The sequence below is a fragment of the Phalacrocorax carbo genome, chromosome 2 (assembly GCF_963921805.1).
Source record: "Phalacrocorax carbo chromosome 2, bPhaCar2.1, whole genome shotgun sequence".
Classification (NCBI taxonomy): Eukaryota; Metazoa; Chordata; class Aves; order Suliformes; family Phalacrocoracidae; genus Phalacrocorax; species Phalacrocorax carbo.
The window spans coordinates 71,930,330-71,946,400 of NC_087514.1; the positions used below are offsets into that span (position 1 = coordinate 71,930,330).

At 39.8% G+C, this 16,071-nt stretch overlaps 1 protein-coding gene across 2 annotated transcripts in view; it reads left to right on the plus strand.

Moving 5' to 3' along the window:
- MOCOS (molybdenum cofactor sulfurase) overlaps window positions 1-16,071 on the plus strand; it is a 227,698-nt gene that overhangs the window by 68,623 nt on the left and 143,004 nt on the right. The window lies entirely within an intron of this gene.

Consider the following 16,071-nt stretch of genomic DNA (forward strand, 5'->3'; position numbering starts at 1 on the left):
ATGACTAGGGCTCAAGGTTGAATAAAGAAATATTGAATCATTTATAAATTTATTATGACATTGAAGACATTTGAGTAATTTGTGGAAGTTGAGGAATAATGAGGACAAATGTGAGGACCTTACTGTGTACTGTCTCAGTTCAAGAAGTTCTTTAGGTACGTATGTAATTGTAGACAAATTGAAAACAATGGGCAAGCCTCAAGAGTTAAAGACATGCTTAAATACTCTCCTGAACCAAGGCCTAAGCACCCAATAAATCTGCAGTGATCTTGTAGTACAGATATGTCATGTCAACACTCCCTTACTAACTTTAGTGAAGTGTTATGTGTACATCTGCTGCTTCCAGTGAAAAATAGACAGGATTTGAAGTGATAGCTGTTGCTGCAGGAGTTTTCTGTAATAGCTGCCAAACGGGAGGGAGGAGGGGAAGACAGCAGCAGAGGAAGCAGTAACCTTCCTGTTTCAAGAAAAGAAAGAAATCAATCAGTAGCTGTATGCAGAGAGTTGGAGAACCTGCCCAACATCTGTCAGATGAAAAACTGACATGCTGGAGCAGAATCTGCTTTATAACCAAGCACTGTGGGTGTTCGGCTTTCAGAGTGGTATTCAGAGAGCTATATGAAGTTCTTTATGTGGTACAAAGGTGCGATATCAGTGGTAGTGCATCCCTACATAAATTTAAAGCAGCACCTTAGCAACAAGTATAAACAGAGCTTTATATCTTTTATATTCTTTTGTTAAGCTCTTGTGTCTGGATTGCTACAAGCAGTGTGACACGTTGATAGACGTGGACCTCTACCAAAGTGTACGCTAAAAATGGCGGTGGTTGTTTCAGCAGGAGTAAATGGTTTAGAGGGAGGTCTCAGTGGCATACAGAAATTGTCCAGCCCATGGTAGTGTGTAGAAATGCCCCTTTAAACTCAGGAGCTCCCTGGGAATTGCAACTCCCTGGAACAGGGATGTCCACTAAGTGAATCCCACTGCTTCTGGTGTCTGCTGAGAGGGAGCTGTTTTGTTGTAAAGAGAACTCTCTTGGTTTTGGCTAGTGCAAATGAAAAAATGAGCAAAAATACTGCTAGGTTCTTTTAGAAAATCAAAATTTGGGGGCGCAAAGTAGGGGCCCTTAGGTTCCTGCATCTAACTGTAGAAGCCTAACCAGAATGTACTGAAGCCTCAGCAATCTTTCTGTAGAGGCAGTGGTCCAAACGATATTGTAAGACAGATGAGTGACTCACTCAGTGCTGATTTTAGTTCTCAACCTTTGCTGGTCAGCCTGAGAGCAGCTCTGTAGTGAGAAGCAAGAGTTGAGCACCCAGAAGTAAAGTGGCCAAGGCTACTCGGAGCCACAGACTTGTTATAATACACGCAGTGTCAAACATACTGTGATAAGCACTGGCTTAGTGGACAATGTCTACACATCTGGAATGCAAACCTGACTGATAGCTGCCCAATCTTAGCGGAGCAAGGTTTTGCCTAATAGTTTGGGCTAAGTAAAGGTATTTGCTTTCTTGAAGGTTTTGTACAACAGACTGTCACAATACTGTTATTTTTATGTTGCTATGAAAATATTGTTATGCAAGGGAATGGCAGAGTTTCAAAAGACAGGGGATATAATAATTAAACTAAGTTTGAAAATATGTATGCAATTCTTGCCCTTTTCAAAAATGTGTTTAAAAATCATGCATAATGAAAAAGAGCCCAATAGACCTATAATGTGAATAAGCAGCAACAATATAAAATATCTTGTACCCATCACATTTAATTGTTTTTGAATCACAAGCGAAGTACATTTGGGAAGAGCCCTTCTGCTTTTTATGGTGGACCGCTTACTGTTCCTGTCTCCTTCTGCTAATACTCATAAGTAACTTACTTTGATAGTGTCTGTTGACAATTCATGCATCTACCTTTGTTTTAGGGGCATGCAGTGTTGAGTTGCAGCCAGATGGTCTCGACAGATGATAAAAAAGTATGAAATGATACACCAGAGCACTTATCTCCAGCTGCCCTGTCACACTGAACAAGCACTTAATGAAACCTGAAATTTTAACAGCTAAAAATATGTACTGCAGTACGATGGACTTTCACAAATCCCTCTGGGATTTAATTGTCTTTTAAATATGGCTTCTGCAGAAAAGTTTCCTTTTGGTGTCCATTTCTGTACAAATTCCTAGTGAGCTGGTGACAGTGAGCTGGTGAAAGAACATAATTATTTATTCTGTGTTAGGAATTTCATGTTTCTTATTCTGGAAGTTGCCCATAAAAATTAGACTGTTCTTCAGTGTGGTTTGTTACTCAAGAAGTAATTTCTGCTGACATCCCTGTTGGATGGAATGCTTGCCTGCAATTCATTTTGAGATCTTGCAATTCAAAATTTGAACCCTTTGAAGAGACATGGGGTGCATGTTAAGCTTCTGCTTTTGGCTTTTAGACCATTGCCCTTAGAATCAGATTTCTAATGCACAATTACAAGTTCAGTATTTACTTTCCTAGAACATTCTGTAATCATTCATACTCACTGTACATTTGCTGGGATGTTTGCAGAAAGCAATGAACAAAGGGCAGAGACATACATATCATGAATGTCTTTAGAACTCTGAATAAATATTCATCAAATATATTCTGCACTTTTCGTTCTGCTCCTCGTGATATTAGATTTTACCAAAGCTAATATCAAAGCATCAGAGGTGTGACAAATCTTCAGAAATAGTGCAGAAATCATGATAGGTAGAGTTAAAAAGTACACAGAGCAGAAAAGGCAGATTTTGTCTGAAAAACCTTTGTAAAGTAAACGTCTTGGAATTCTGTTCTCCTGCTTTGTGAGTATGAAATCTGACTTGATCCTGCTGGAATTTGAGCCCAGGGCTGTAGAGGATAGCTTTGGTAGACCTCTGAATCTCTGATCAGATTTTAATGCTCACATCCTGTCTGGTTTGTATTTGAGAAGAGATCACTTTCACAACAGCTAGCATATTGTAATGTGATGCTGCAGAGTAACGCAGAGGCTGTTGCAATATATTGTGGAATATATTTTTTTCAGGCAATAATAAAGCTTTCCAGTTTTGATGAATTTGTAGAATGCTTAGATTCACTAATGCAAGAGGGTTATAGGTTAAATCCATGTCTACTGTAAGATTTATTCACTCAATTATGTTTTTCCCAAAAAGGTTTCATCACTGTACGAGGTAATGCATGAATGTACCCAGTCTTTCGTTTTAGCTTGAATACACTTACACTTTCAGGACTTTTGGATCCCAGCAGCAATAAATTCTAGACCATATTTTTCCTTGAAAGTTAATCAAGGGTAGAGGGCTTCCTTTTCTGTGACTATGAAACAACACATGTGCCCCTACATGTGCATACACTGATAGGAATTGCGTCAATGTTGTCACAACTATTAGTTCTGCTGCAATGACCGCAACTTTACCAGTAATAAAAAGGAAAATAACTAACCCCTCCCCTCAACAAGAGGAAGACTTAAGAGATCTTGTAATGAGGAACAAAATTTTTGTTGGTGCATGGACACAGACAGTATTGTGAAGTTAGCCAAGTCTGAACTTGGCAATTTCTTTATATATACTTGTAATCAAGAAGAATGTGTTTTACTGCTTTTCTAGCTCGACACATGTAGGTATTAACTCAAGCGCTGAAAGGCCATACTACAGATTTCACTTATCAGCTGCAACATGTTACTTTCTTTTGGTTTTTTAAGGTCCTTGATACCTGGAATCAGAAAGAGGAATTTTGCAAATGTTCTTAACTGTTGATCATCCCATTTAAAATAACCCTTCAAAGAAGTCAAACATGATAAGGTTTTTCCATCCTTTTTTTTTTTTCTGATTTTATTCTGTAAAAGATCTTGAACTTAAAAAGTCAACTTTATTACTGTTTCAAAGGTGTGATCTGTGGGTCTCTTCCCAAAAGATGCTGAATATTTTGTTTCAGCTGAGCAGGGTATGTCATCCTGTGCACGGCAAAAGCCTACGCGTGTGAGTAGTCCTCTGCTCATTTTGAGAATCTTTCCCTGACCTGAATTTTTATGTGGCTTCGCTATGCAGGGTGGCATACTTGGGAAGTCAGAAACAGGTTCATAAGTACTGTTCCTTACCTGGTTTTATTGGCTTTAGTGAGGCTGCAGTGGTTCACAGCAATGATAACTTTGCTATTCAGAATGTTTCCCAGAATATGTGGGACACAGGGGTCTATTCCCACATATGGGCTGACCATCTCACATCTGGATTTCCTCGTCTCCTGGGTCAGGTTTCTATCTCTTAGGAGCTAGATGGTGAGAAAAAGATATATCCAAGGGAGCTACTACATTTTCTGGCTCAGGTTTTCTGCTTAGCAGCTCTACAAGATGAGGATGAAGCATAGAAGGATTATAGGAAATTATGGTGGTTAGTATGGTTTTTAGTTACTTTTGATTTCATGAGGTGTGCTGCTGCCAGGCAGCACAAAATGCAAAAGGGGAAGGTTACTTAACACGCATCCTCTGGGATGAACTTTCTAATCAATAGAAGTTTTAATTTATATCAGAATTAACTAATGGGATGCTTTAAACAGCACTACTCACTTTCAGTTTATCATTTCCACGTCCATTTTGTTTTGAACAGAATGATCCTCAGACAATACGGGGAGGATTGCAGCAAGTTACAAAATGTGTCTCCTAGCTCCCTCTCACATATGCAGTGGCTGGTTCCTGAGTTTGATTAGTATTTTCTGTTCAATTAGTAAAGCAATGCCATTTATATGGAGGATTTGTGATGCTATCAGTTTTATGTTGTTTTAAGTTCCTTCTAAGCGGCTTTCATTTTTTGATTCTAAAAATGCCACTTGTGAGCTCCTTAAAATGCTTTTGTTGTTCCTTGTTCCCTAATGTGTTTATTGTAGATAGCAGCCAGGTACTGTTTAAGACAAGCCGAAAGTACCCCTCAACAGTCATTTACGCTTTGTTGCATCCATCATGCGTAGAACAATTTCTCCCTCAACTGCCAGGAGCACTGGAAGCACAGTTGTCAAGATTTAAAGTGAATGAAGAGCAACTTGACAGGAAGAAATGATGTTTCCCATATGAGCAAACATCCATTCATAAATTCTGGGAAATCTTGGGGCTGTTTGAGCCAAAACACGAATGTGTCTCAGTGCGAACAGTGTGCAGTGAGCGCACACTGACACCCGGCATCCTTTGGTCAGCTCAACAAACGAGCGAAAAAGACTTTCACTCTTGAGTATTTCTGTAATTATGGTCACCAGGATGTTTTCACTCTACATTCATGGTATTGTCTTATTTCTAATTCACAAGCGATCAGATAGTCCACTGTTTTACCAAAGTATGAGGGTCCTGCAGGTTACAAGAACTCATGTGCCAAGCATTACTGGTTCTGCTCTTCTTATTATTGCTGCTGCCCTTCATACTGATAAGTGGTTTTTGCGTTTTTTGTAAAATGCTTCAATGTTCTTCCTAGAAAGCAAAATCAGAGCTGCGCTGCTGAGGTGGGCCATCACACAACATGAAAAACAAATGGCAAATAAACGGTGGTCAGCAGTCTTTCAGACTTCGCTCTTCTGGCTTTTTACCAGAGTGAGGGGAAATACAAACTGCTGTTGAGGATTCGTTTAATTTACTTGGGATACCTATGCCATATAAAGTAAAATGCTGTTGAAATGCATGAATAGATTTATGTAAGCCCTCTGTATTTTGAAAGCAGACTGAGGTGATTTCAGATTAACATCTTCATCTAAAGCCATTTCTAGACAAAAGCATAGTACTTGAAAAGCAACCCTTGACGAAATAAGGCTTATTAATGTATGAGTGTTTGCCATAGTCCCTGTCACCATAGTAACTGAGGCCCAGATTCACAAAATCATCTAATCCCTGCTTAAGCACCTGAGTACCTCTGAAGTTCTGGGCCTGAGTGTTTCCCAAGTAAATGCAAACTCACTAGACAGGCCTTTTATGAATGGCAAGAAATTATCCTTCTTAATCCTTTTTTTTTCCCCCCCCTTGAGCAAGAAAGCACTGGCTACAGGTGTAATGATTTTTTTTTTAGTCAGGCCATCACTCATACTGTGGAAATCCATTGAAGAGGTGGATGTAAAAGGTTATGCTGAAAACAGTCAGTTTCTGAGACAGAAATTGACGCGTCCAGTTCTGGACGTATGGGATCAGAGTACTTCTTCAGTGCTCTGGGTCTGTTTTATGTAGCTGATTCCTTTTGACATGAAAGCATTTTGTCTTTGTCCATCTCTTTTCACCTTGTATTTTGCAGTTTTTCTAGGGGAACAGGTTAATATTAAAGAGTTGGCTGATCACTGATACAGCTACCTTCGTTTACGGTTGATATGTTCCAAGATTAAGATGAAGACTTTGTTTCAGAGCAGGAATTGGAGTAGGAATCATCAGATGGATCTCAGCATTGGGAAGATGTCTGCCAAGTAGCACATCCTACCGAGGGGGCAGGCTACACTCTTCGCAGGCTGGTGTATGCATTGTCTGGTAACTATAAATAACAGTGATTGTGACTAGATGTGTCAGACGTGTGAGTCCTTAAACTTCAGAAAGAAGACAGTGGAAGATTCCTAGCCATGTGGGGGTGTTTGTGACTTGTCACAACTACTGTGCTTTGATCCCCAGCACAGCTCAGGAATGGATTTGCTTAGAGCTGGGGTAGAGAAGCCCCCAGTATATGGGAGTTGCACAGGCTCGTCTACAGAACTGCTCTCCTACTGCCTCTCAAACCTACCTTAGTCCCAGGCAATACCACCCCAAAGTGAAAATGCAAAGGCTAAATAAGTAACGGAAGATTCAGTAAGTAATGAGCGCAAGTCTGTGCTTGACTCCTGCACCACAGAATAAGCGTAACTGTCGCTGGATAGTATGAGAAATGCTAGGTTATGGTTTTGAAGCTATGCTTAGTTACTTGCACTTTACAATCAAAAATACTTGGCAATGTACAAATAAGTCAAACTTATTTGGTTTTGATGGCAAATCCATTTTGTAAATGGGTCATAGTCAGTTACTGGTTGTCACACATGAATTCTCTGGCACCAACAGGGAAAAGAGATTGACTAGGGTCACAGTGTCTGGCGTACATGACATACTGTTTCAGAAAAAAATTTTCTGTAGTTTTTTAACTGGCTGCAAAACTACTACAAAAAAAAACCCCAAAACCAACACCATAGCTGGAGACATCACAGAAGTACGCAGTCTAAAGGCCAAAGCTGATCTAGAAACAAATTCCATTAAAGGAAAGTTAAACAAATATGATGTTAAAAAAATTGGAAGTAATGGTATGTTATTTTAAAAAAAAAAAAAAAAAAAAAGAAAAAGTCTAGCTTATGAAGTTTTTTTTAACACCTAAAGAGTATTTAATTTCTTATCAGAGGTTACTTAAAAGGTTAAGCGCTGTAAAAAGTTGAGTGTGGAACCATCAGAACACCGAAGTGTGCTTTTTTTTTTTCAAACAGCCTTTACAAGTTTATACTTGTTATACGGCTGGAAAACAGCCAGCTATCATGCTCCACTTTCCAAGAATCAGAAAACAAAGTGAAGTAACTTCTGACCAGTAACCAGCAAATATCCCTAAGGTAGGTAGACGGGCCTCATGCCAGTGATGCTTGCTGGCATCAGCAGAATTAGTTAGACACTGCAACACTGAGGAACAAATCTCTCTGGCAGGAGCTCAGAACATGTGGAAAGGTTACAGATCAGGACTTGCAGAGTAAGATTGGAAAGAGGGATGATTGTGCTCCAAAGATACTGAAGCTGTGGTTAAGCTGGATAAGTGTAGCCGCGTGTGATGCTCAAGGCATTTAGATGCCTTTGGCAGGCAATGGAAGGAATGGCACATTTCCAGGGTGAGACACCTCAGCCTGAAGTAAACTTCTAGGTTAGGTTGGATGAGCTGCCTGCTGCAGAGCCTGTGGTTTCTGAGTGTCCCTAAAGGGTGATGTGCTTTGGTGTCCATAGTGTAGATGTCATAAGATGATATGAATTTCCATATGCACACCCTTTAATTAGTTCACATAGGCTGTGAATAGGATATTATGCTTATTACTGATAGAAGTGGTACCTCTGGCTGGTACTGTGCTGTCTGGGGTGTTCACCATTGAAGTCAATCTTGATGCATTCTTCATTTCTGCTCAGGGGATGCCTAAATAAAAAACTTACAGTCTGTGCTAGTTAAAAGGAATTTGGAAAGGGGAAATAGTGTGACCTTAGTTGTTTGGTGTATCTTACGAAGAAAATACTGTGATGAAGACATCTCCGGCTGACGTCGCCCTAGACAGCAACTGAGGTTATATGCTAGTCCATGTACAAAATCTTCCTATGTTTGGTTTTAATTTTGCTTCCTTGTGGTGATTTGCTGCAAAAATACTTTGAATTTTAATACATGAATGATTTGCAAACCTGTTCAGATTCATTCCTAGTTTTCTATTTGGCAATTAGTTTGTGCAAATACAGTTTAGAATGGTTTATTCATGTGCTGTTTGCTGGTTATGGCTAGTCCTCCTTAAATAGTTGCCCAAAATATGGGTTATTTTTTCCATTTCCTTCCTGGTTGACTTGAAGAGCAGGTGGTGAATCTTCATTTGAAGAACCTATGGTATAAATTTGCAGAGCCATTTGTGTCCTAATTAGTGAAAAAACTGGAATTCACGAGTGTTTTTACGAATCTTTGGCAGTTGTTCAAGCACCAGAGTAAATGGGTCTGGCTGGTCTTACTCACGAAAAATATCCACAAAGTGGTTTTAAAATCATGTAGCTATTGATCTTCCCTCTCTGCACAGAAAAATAACTATTTAATTTCAGAGGAAACAGTTACCCAGGGGTTTCTGCCACATCTAGAAAGTTACAGGAGTTATAGGCTTCTGTCAGTGAGAGGAGTTATATCTGTGTGTTAGGACAAACTGTACCAACAGGTATCCTGCAGTGTCAGATTTTATGGTTTTCATGATTCCTTCCCACTGTTTTGCTCTTCTGGTAACATGCAGTGCCATAATACCACCCTAGATTTTAGTTTGCTCAGTCAGTGTGCCTGCTGTGACACTGAACGCCTTCTGGAGGTGCACCTCGTAATGAGGGTCAACACGTTTCAGTCAGGGTATGTGCTTCTCACAGGCTTTGTTCACCGCAGGAAGATGTTTTGTAGCCATTAGAGAGCTCCTGCTTTTCTAAAGATGTTGTGCGAGGGGAACTCCAGGCGTTCTACTGTGCTGCCAGCTTTGCAGAATTGGAGAGGGGATTTATTTGCTGAAGATCAACTATGACCCTTGGTAAGCAAACGGGTATTTCCGCAGTGTGTCTCCAGTGAATTGGGCAGAGCCTAGGAGAATAAATGTAACGATTACAATGCTTCAACTCAGATGGCTGAGCGTGAGTGCCTAAAGAAAGTAATGCTTTCACATAGAAAGGGAGGGATTTTTCCATCACCTACCTATGCCAAGTGGAGTTTATGAGGTGCGTTCCAGCTAACCATTTATTTCATATGTCCAGGGAACTAATTTCAGTGTTGCTGTAAGCAGCACTAGAGTAAATGGATGAGATCCTTATCACTCTTGGGCAAGTAGAAATGGGAAGAAGCTGGGTTCAGAATGAGTGCCTTTCAAGTAAAATGGCCAGAAAACAAGTTTATGTGGATGTAAGCAGTGAGGATAAATAGAGCAGCGTGTGCCTATTTCACAGTTACCACGTTTAAATCTGTGTGTTGTCAGTATGAGAGGGGAAACTGAAACAGAAAAGCGGACTGAGCAGAGTTTGTGAGAGAACTATGAAGGATTATTTATCCCAGTGCTCTTCCTTATGCAGGTCTTAATCCATGGGCAAATCCTTCAATCTGATGGACCTCTGCTGGGTTAGCTGCACAGGTTACAGAGATGATATGGCACAGATGACTGTTGAAAACATTGCTTTAAGTGAAAAAACCCAAACCTTTACAAGAGCTTTTTTCATTAAGTTAATGTTTTGCTGGAGGAAGACAGACTTGGTAGATTTTTTTCCTGCTTAAATACATTTGATTCTTTAAAATATTCATAGATTTCAGTTTGCTTTTGTTTGGATTGCAAATTGACGTCGAGAACATAACTTGGTGTTGTGACATACTGGATTGAAAGACCTCCTCTTTACAAAATAATATATGTTTCCTACGCAGAAGGCTTGTCCTTTTAGTTTGTTAAACCAGAGCATTCCCCCTGTGGATATAGCTGTAACTAGTTAAGCTAAGCTGTCACTTCTGTCAGTGACAGAAGTTAAGAAAAATTTGGGTTGTTTGTTAAGCAGAGTGTGTTTCTTTATGGTATCCTTCTGCATTGGCTTAAAGGAGGATACCTACATCTCTGTTCCTTTTTTCTTTATATACATAGACAGAAAAACATGTACAGAAGGACTACTGCTACACATTAAGTTAAGCCTAAAAGCAGGGTGCAGGTCCTGGTGTCTGTAACACCCACAGTTTACAAGACCTTAGGTTCCCTCACTAAAGTTGATGGCAGTTTTTCAGCTGACCTCTTTGATAGCTGGAGCTGACCCTTAATTAATACATGAGGAAGGTTAAAATGCTCTTACCTAGAAATGTAGATGCAGCCACTGCCTACACTTCTCACTTACACTTATGCGAGGAAAGAATTAGAACGCTGGTTCTGAAAAGTATTACCCTCTAACGTTAAAAAAGTAACTAAATAAAAAAAAAACTATTTTCTTTGACTTAGAAGTAATTTTTTTTTTAAATTGCCATTCGTACAAACCCTATTCCTTAAACAACAGTACGTTACATCTTTTCAGAGTTTCTATAGATCAGAAAGCAGTGTGATGAAGTTTCTGAGACTCAGGCTAAGCATCTCTCAATACAAGTCCAATCTGAATTTGTGCTCCTGGGTAGTGTGACAACAGAAAAATTTTATAATGAGAAATAATTTTTATATGTAAATGCGCAGCTGAAAAGGAGCCTTTATAAAGTGCTACCTACACCTGTACTGTTGAATAGATATCCAGGATTCTGACTTAAAATCTGAATCTCTTGTTACAATGGCAATACTAAAAATTTTAAAAGTGGTCTTTTCTAGCTGGATCAGCTACTGGCTAGAAAATCATTGTACTGACAATATTTATGAAAGCTCATATACAATCTAAATAAAAATGTGAATACAAATATAAAACATGAAAATTACAAAGTCCTTGGCCATATTTTGATCTTGCCAACAAGAAATTGAAATGTTTGCACCAGTGGGAATTGAAGTTTGGAAGGACCCAAACCTAGCACTATCAGTTGCTGTTCAGCTTTTTATAGGTGTTTGCAAAATGGTAAATTTGAAGACAATACAGAAACTGATATAAAGCATATTTTGGATGTATGTAAAGCCTAGAAGCATGGAAAAAAAGCCATGTAAATTAATTGAATTTTGGGAGGCTGTAATGGAAATCATAGAATCATGGAACCATTAAGGTTGGAAAAGACCTCTAGGATCACCAGGTCCAACCGTCAACCCAACACTACCATGTCTCCTAAACCATGCCCTGAAGTGCCACGTCTACGCGTCTTTTAAATACCTCCAGGGATGGCAACTCTACCACTTCTCTGGGCAGCCTGGTATAGTATGAACATCTGTACCTTTGTGGGAGCACTGCTACTGATCTGCTGCTGAAAGCTGCAGATGAAGAGCTGGCAGCGAGGAGGAACATGGGGCTCCTTGCATGAGATAATGGGAGCTAGGCAGCAACTTTGGAGGGCATCCCTTTCATCTAACTTTGGGTGTCACCGCGTACCTAAGGAAGCCGAACAAATCAGTAGACTTTACCTTTTGCAGAGCTGCCAGTGGCAATGAGGAGTGTCTAGTTCTAATTAAACTATTAATTCAGGCTGTTGGGTTAGATAAGTTAGACAATATGACTACTCCCTCAAAATATATGACTTGATTATCGATGTCTTTGACTATAAAGCCCATTATTAATTATATGTTTATTAAATGTATAAAATGAGACAGCAAGCTTGGTTGAAAATTAATTTACTTTCCCTACCAGTGTTTACTTTAGGACAGTAAGGCATTTTGGCTCAACTGCATTTATGAAGATACAGAACTTTTATGGCAACTTCTTAAAACGATTAAACACCAGCTAACAGAGAAGTCTCAGAATACAAGTGTGCACAGGGAAGTGTGGTCAAGTGAGGGTGTTTTCAGTGGCTTCTCCCTGGACTGGCTTCTTGGCCATGTGTTATTGACCTCCTTGTGTTGTGATCTATGTGCTTTTGGGGGTGTGAGAGGAGGGGGAGAAGGGATGGTATGTCATGGTGTGTCTCTGATGTACTGCAAAGACGGAGCGTGCAGCTGTCTCCCCCACCTTGCCAGCCTGAAAGCAAGGTGCTGGGTCGAGTTTCTCAGCCTTTCTGCCATCTTCCCTCTGATGGCACAGCTGTATCAGTATGTTTAATGAAACAATTATCCTCTTAGTCATTTCTTCCAGAGAGTACTTTGAAAGTGGAAATTTGTAATACTATAAAATACCACTGCTCTTTGCAGCTCTGAGCTATAGTAGGTCAAGCTATCAGTTTTCTACTGCAAGTCTTTAGTCCTGCTGCCAACAACCACCTTACATATGGCTATAAATCTTCCAGGAGTGTAATAAAGGTGAACTGCATTTCACTGTAATGGGGTATGTCTTACATGAAGACAGAAAGCATTAGGAATTCCTTGTGTAATAGCCAGTGCTTCCCAATATTCGTGTCAAAACAGAGGATATAGTACTGTGGGCGGCAGAAGTCATTCAGACGTATTGCAGTTTTCTATCCCTATGTACTCTAATTTTATCATAGCAGTGCTGCTCTAGTTCAGGAGTTCGTGGTATTCATTTTATAGACCTTATTCTGAGGTGCTGGCAGCTCTTCTGCTCCGTGTGTCAGAAGTCATTCTGGAGAAGGAAATGCCCTTAACTCAGTTGATATGGCTTTATTTATTTATTTAGGTTTTTTAACATTAGAAATACTTCAGCCAAAATGTAAGTCTGACTTTGAAAATTCTACCTCTTTTGCAAGTACTGGAATCATAGCAATTTTATGAGGCATTTAGAGACCCAAAATGCAAATAGGTGCCTAATGAGATTCACAAAAGAACCTATTTCCTACTGAAGTCAATTAGAAATGTAACTTTCTTGTTTCTCTAGCTTTAGGAACTTAAATACCCTTTAAAAAAGTATGGTTCTAATTAATTTGGGCACTCCTGAAAATTTTACCTTAACCTTGACTTTTTTCATGTGGAAGTCTATTTCTGGTACTGAGCTGAGTAGATAAATGAGTAAGTGTTACCTCATGGATTTTATTTCAGAACCATTCAGCTGTTTCTGAATTTGAATGATTTAAAACTAAACATAGTTAAAATAATACTGATGTGCATGAGCCTTGTCTCTCTCATTTGTGAATTAAACATCGAGCTGTCACTATTTGTGAGCCTGAACAACCCACGGTAATATTTATTCTTTTGTAAAGTTGTGATAATCTTTAATAAAAGTACTCACTGGCTCTGATGTTTGTGGTTGGACAACAGCATCCCGTAATTAAATCCCGATCCACCATTCCTGCATCCTAGCTATTGTCATTTTGCAGTGTCTTTTGGTCAAATTAAGTGCTGCAGTAAGTGAGTACAATTCCTGTGCAGAACTGCAGGTTGTTATTCCTGAGCAAAATGTGGCATTTTGCCTAGCTGTGTCTCACCTCCCACTCAGCCTGTGTGGCACAAAGAGGCTGATGGGCGAGGAGAGCAGAGAAAGCGTAGAAGGTAGAAGAGGAGCAGCTTGCGAAGAGTCTTCAGTATGCTTTTTGTTGCTCTCATCAACTTGCTCTTATGAAGAGATGTTGTGTATTATGAATTTGCTCCTGTCACCTGGCTTTTTAACTTGGAAGGTATTCCATCTGTGCACATACATGTGAATATGTAACTTGTCCTAGTACTCACAGAGGTAAAAACATAGAAATCTTGATACTTTGGTGGTGTTGATTTTTTTCCTTGGGATTGCACAACCTTTTTATAATTTTATATCAGTGTAATGATTCCAAGATCTATCTAATATAACTGTAGTACATACAAAAATAAGCCACATACAAAATTATGTTCATAACCACAAAGGCACGGCCTCCTTACTAGCCCGCATTCTGCAGTTCCTTTCCCCTAGAAACAAGAGTCTGATGCTGTAGCGCTCTCTCCTTGAAGAAGTTAGAATTCTTGCTTGCTCTGCTTTCCACCTTTTCTATATCTAGGTGAACGCAAGGAAAGGAGAATAAAGGCAGAATGACATCAGGACTGAAATTCAGGGCATGGCTCTGAGTGGTAACCCTGCAGCTAGCTTACCTTCAGCAGAGGCTACTGCCTGGGTTGAGGGTTTCAGGTTCCTTCGGTCAGGTGTCCTATACGACACAAACGCATGCTTCAAGCTGTAATGCAGGAGGTGGTGGGAAAGGCTGTACAGCTCACTGCAGGGGAATGGGGAGTGGATGGGATTCAGTGGCCAGAGAGAGCAGGTCACAGTGATGAATGAGGCGAGCTCTCAGTTCAATACCCAATACAAAAAATTCTGTGAATGTCCCCGCCTTCATCCCTTACATGGTTTCTAAAGTCTAATGGAGAAGTTTGGTTTCTCTGAACATGGTCTTTAAAAAATCATGTCCGGAGCTGTGAATGCTTGCAGCAACTGTACCCTGGCAGATCTATTTCAGAAAGATCTTTATGAACTCTTTCAAATGGTTTCTCAGAACAGTTAAAGCATAAATCTATGACCGGCTGATGTCCTTCATAAAAGCTGAAATTCTTTCTTCATTTCCAGAAGACATAAAATACCTACCAATTGCATCAGATTTCAAAAATTTAAGTTCTGAAGAAAGGGAAGTCTCATTTGGGTCTACGAATCCATTTGTTGCATCCTGTACTTCCCAGTACAACGAGACTTTTATTCAACTGAGAAAACTATTAATAGTATCATTTCAGTGACCCTTTGCAGGGTGTTTTTAGTCCTAATAATCAAAGTCATTTTAATTGTTTGTTTTCCAGTGTTTAATCTTTGATTGCTGCACCCCACACACCCAGCTCTGCCACCCTTTGCCTGTAGCATTTGCGTTTCAGACTAGACACATAAAACTTCAAGGCATTTCACTGCTGTCCTATGGTTCAGGAAATTTTAGCTTGAATTTGTTGTGTAACCTTTAGTACAACTTACACTTAAATGCAACTGTGTCTTCAGCTTCTGCCTCTCCTGGTAAGGGAATCTCCTGTTATATATAACGTGCAATCTTTTAATGGTACATACTGGGAACCAGAGTTCATAGACTCTCCAAATGCTGGTATTGCTTGGAATTGCACAGATGAGAGTGCCAGCGGCTTGGAGAGCACTGGTATGTTATGCTGCTTAGAGAAACGCTCTGCAGCAGGAGAGATATGCTGAGAAACATCTTACTTTCCTTGAAAACCAGACAGCATTGCTGAGCAGCAACATTTATGCTCTGGTTCAATTTTGTTTGCTCTGCTCCCTGCACTGAAGCTGGTGTCTCTTAGATGGTTGTTACATTTCCTGTTAATATTAGTAGGAGTGTTATAAAAGTTAATTCAGAGAAAGTTCATCAGATGAAAAAGGTAAGAAAGGTGACTGAACTGAAACTGTTCCTCAGCCTCTGAAAAGGCTAATCTTGCATACTGCAAAACTGTAACAGATGCACGAGCTCGCATGGGTACTAGAAGGTGCATTAGACGGTATTCACAAAAGGTAGTTTAGATCCAGCAAGGTGCCGTCCAGGCATCAACGAATGTGTAGGGTAGATGTGTCTCAAGAGGTCGACTTGCTTAGGTTTTCATAGTCTGGCTCACTGGAAGATATTAGGTTGCTTCTGGTTTAGGCTATCTTTGCAGACTACAGAGATTACGGTCTTAAGTGCACAAGGCACATAGGAAGCATATGTTGCTTCTTGTTGTCTTCTGTTTCTGTTGTCAATAATATAAGCAAGGAGCAAAGCTGTATGATAAGTTTTCCCTGTTGAACCCTGTGACCCTTAATTGGGATGCCCAGTATTTAAGTAGATGAATTTTTTTAACTGAAAGATG